Below are 4515 nucleotides of genomic sequence, written 5' to 3'. Positions count from 1 at the left end.
TGCTAACTTATCTCTATCTATCAAAAACTCACCTTGATAGTCCACAAGCTCCAAAGTAATGCTAGCAAATCCCTCTTCTTCAGATAAATCACTAATTACTTGACTAGAATTATCTATGGTCAAAGGTGGTGCACAGATCGGTCGTCGTATGCGTAGTGAATGTCAGAAGGTCCCCAAGAACAAAAGAACTGTACTTTTTGCACACAAATCAATGAAGAAAGCTTGCACGACATGAACAAGAGACCAATTGGGTACAATCTTCCCCCATGCCTTGTGTGAGTGCTCCATAAAGCATGTATTTCATATGTTATTCATCTTCAAGCTCAAATAATAGCCCAAATTACAACATAGCACACTTTAGCTTTTGAGTTTGCTTTTGTGCCAATAAAGAATTAAAGCTAATGGGTGCCCAAGAAGTCAGGTGGTACCCAAATACAATGTCCAATAAAAGTATTTAAATCATGCGTCCATGTGCATACAAAAATAATAAATAAATATCAAGTGCTTTTGTAAATAAGCGCAACAAAATATAGGTGCCATGCCTAAAATATGTGCCCATAAAAAATTGACGATAATTTGAATACACACTATCCTCCAATGCTTCCCACTGCCACCGTTGCTTGCTCTACACATCAACTGAAGCATTCACAATTGTTAGAAAAATAATACAATTAAACCAACAAAAGTGAATACCTAGCAGTCTTCAGCTACATAAATAAACTGGTTAGAAATCAATCCTAACCTTAATTTATCACGAGTGCGCACTCTAAACTCATAAACGTTTATTAATTTAAATATGTATTTTGCGAAATCACCCGCTATGGAATCACCCATGTACACATAAAATTAACAAAACGCCCAAAAAGGATAGGCATCACCATCGACTTCTCGCACAAAGAATCCACTTTGTGTATGAGCCCCGTTAATAAAATTTTACGGAATCCACCGCAAAACCTCACGGAATCCACCGTGGCATGGTATCCACCGTGGAATATGCCTCATGGCATCATACCCCCGAGGTAGGATAGCAATTGTCCTCAATTCCTATTAGCTCAATGTGGAGCTAACAGAGTGGGGAAAGCATTTAAGTCTCTAGCGTGCATCCATTGGGCCTCCTCAATAGGATGGTTTTTAAACTTGACCAAATATCTAGAATATCTACGGCCAGTTCTAGTGGTCATAAAGTCAGTATCTATAATAGTTTCAGGCTCAAGGATTTCAGTTTTATCATCTAGTAAAGGAGTGTTTTCATAGACATGGTGTACACGTAATTGGCCTCTAAAAGGTCGTAATAAACTAATATGAAAGGTGTTGTGGATTTTCCAATGTTGTGGTAACTCTAGTTTAAATGCATTGTCATTGATTTTGTGTATAATCTTGAATGGTCCATAGAATCTAGGTGCTAATTTCACAACTGGGTGTTTATCTACACTTTGTAATCTTCGTTTTTCTATGCGTAACCAAACATAATCATCAACTTTAAAATTCATAGCCTGTCTTTTCTTATTTGCTTGTTTTGTATATGATTGCTGGGCTTTGGCAATCATATCTTTAACTTCATAAAAAATAGTAGCATGCATGTTAGCAATATCATTAGCAGTTTGAATTTTCTTTGATAATGATGCAACAGGTGTAGGCAATCTATATCCATAAATAACTTCAAATGGTGCTTTCTTGGTAGCTGTATGTGGTGTATTATTATATGCAAACTAAAGTAAATATAGATGTGTATCCCATGTGTGTGGTTTTGAAATGGTGTAAGCACGCAAAAGATCTAAAATAGTACTGTTAGTAGCTTCTGTTTGACCGTTTGTTTTAGGATGAAATGCAGATGAAAAATCAATCTTTGTTCCTAAATTAGCAAACAAAGTAATCCAAAAATTATTACAAAATCTAGAATCACGATCAGAAATAATAACTTTTGGTAAACCATGGTTAGTGAAAACAGTTTTCAAAAACATTTGAGCAGCTTGAGATGCAGTTAAAGTTTTCTTGCATGGAATAAAATATGCTTGTTTGCTAAACCTGTCTAGAATAGTCCAAATCATATCATGGTTAGCTTTAGTGTTAGGTAAACCAGTGATAAAATCCATTGAAATCTGTTCCCATGGTTGTGATGGAATAGATAATGGCATTAGTAAACCATATTGTTTACCATGGTGTCTTTTAACTCGTTGAAAAACTAAACATTCAGATACAAAGTTAGATACATCAGTGTCTATATGTGGCCAATAAAAATCTTTAGTCAATGTATGCAAAGTAGATATAATACCTGTTAGCCAAAGCTCCGTGGCTATGGCGGAAGGGAGGAACCCTTAGTGAAGACTCTTCAACCCGATCCTTGCAGTACCATCACTTTTCTTAGATCTATCATGCTCTGTTGCATAGGAATTCCCGGGGTAGTGTCTATCAAAATGCTCGTGGATCGACACCTTTCTCAAGGCATTGCGGCTTCTGTCCGCTCTGTCAGAGCTGTCCTCGTACTCATCCCCGCCTTCCTTCTCAGTGCCATGCCCTTTCCTTCTGAATTCGCACCCCTCCTCGCCCCTGTCCTTGCCATCACGCTCAACAAAGGACTGAGAGGCAGACAAGCTGACCAGCATCTCCTCCGAAGAGGCCCTGTCACTTGCTACCACGCTCGTGCGAGGCTCCTCTATTCTCATAGTCACATGAGGGGGTGGAGCGCTTGAGGTCGTCGTGGCGGCCGGTAGGGCCAGCAGAAGGGGGCCGATCACGATCATGACTGAGGCCTTTGAGGAGGCCATGGAAGGGGCTACTGCAGGAGGAGTCCACGGGGAGGGGCGTTAACAATACCTCTATGACCTTGATATGGAGGACAATGAATTTCATGCAAAACAAATGAATCCATTATTGTAAGACAATGAATCAATAGGAATCCAATTATTTGCAACTAGTTTATTCCAATCAGCTTGAAAAGTAGGATCTTGATGATAAATATCTTTCAAAGTAATAAGGGAATCAAATGATATCACATAAATATTATGAATTGTTGGTCTTCTACTCAAAGCATCAGCTACAACATTCTCTTTTTTAGGTTGATATTGTATAAGGGGATGACAACTTTGAATAAAAGCGGCCCATTTAATATGTCGGTCAGATATTTGTGGTTGACTAAGGAGATGTCTAATGCTTTGTTGGTCAATTTTGATCATAAATTTAGATCCCATTAAATAATGTTTCCATTGACGTAAGGCTTGTACTACAGCTAACAATTCTTTATCGTAGGTAGAATATTTAAGTTCAGATGGTTTGAGTTTACAACTAGAGTAGGCTATGGGATGATTATCTTGCATAAGGACGGTTCCTATTCCAGATCCACTAGCGTCAGTAACTACTAAGAAGAATGGTCTATTGAAATAAGGTAATTGTAATACAGGAGCATGAGTTAAAGCATGTTTCAATAAATCAAAGGATTTTTGTTGATTGTCAGACCAGTTATACACAATACCCTTCTTTAAAAGTTTTGTCAAAGGTAATGCAAGTAATGAGAAATTCCTCACAAACTTTCTGTAAAAGCTAGCAAGAGCTAGGAAAGAACGTAATTCATGCACATTTTTGCGTGGGCCAATTTAAAATTGCTTCTATCTTTTTAGGGTCGACTTTAATACCTTCTGATGAAATAATACGTCCTAGATATTCAATTTCTGTTTGGAAGAATTCACTCTTTTCTGGATTAGCATATAATTGATTGTCTTTTAACAACTTAAAAACTAAAGACAAATGTTGATAATGCTCATTCTCATTTTTACTGAATACTAATATATCATCAAAGAATACTATGACACAATGTTGATGTTTCAAAAATATGCGATTCATCATACAACTAAATGTGGCCGGTGCATTAGTTAAACCGAAAGGCATAACTAGAAATTCATAGTGTCCAAATTGTGCTCTAAATGCAGTTTTGAATATATCAGATTTATCCAATCTTACTTGATGATAGCATGATTTAAGATCTATCTTACTGAATATGGCAGATCCTTGTAGCTTATCCATAAGATTATCTACCCTAGGAATCGATATCTATTCTTAACAGTAATTTTATTTAGGGCATGATAATCAATGCACATGCGATAAGTATTATTTTTCTTCTTCACTAATAAGACAGGTGCACCAAATGGATAACTACTAGGTCTAATTAATCATGTGTTAAGCAATTCCTCTATTTGATTTTGAATTTCTTTCTGTTCAATTTGGTTATGTCTATATGGTGCTTTACATGGTGGTTGTGTTCCAGGAATTAAATCTATTTTGTGATCTTCAAGACGTGAAGATGGTAATCCAAGTGGTAAATCAGTAACAAAACAATCTTAAAATTGGGCAAGAAATTGTGTATGCCTAGGATACATCTTTTTTTCTTTAGCTTGAAGTTCATTCACCCATATTAAATAAGATTTGCTACTTTTACGTAATGCACGTTTAGCCTGAGTATGAGTAAGCAGTGGAAAGTTATTGAAAGCGTGCATACCATGCAATGTGATATGTTTTTCTTGA

This window comes from Lygodium microphyllum, chromosome 9 (assembly GCF_053477565.2).
Source record: "Lygodium microphyllum isolate KBCC chromosome 9, Lygodium_microphyllum_v1.1.10, whole genome shotgun sequence".
NCBI lineage: Eukaryota > Viridiplantae > Streptophyta > Polypodiopsida > Schizaeales > Lygodiaceae > Lygodium > Lygodium microphyllum.
Note: the sequence above shows the minus strand (reverse complement) of the source record.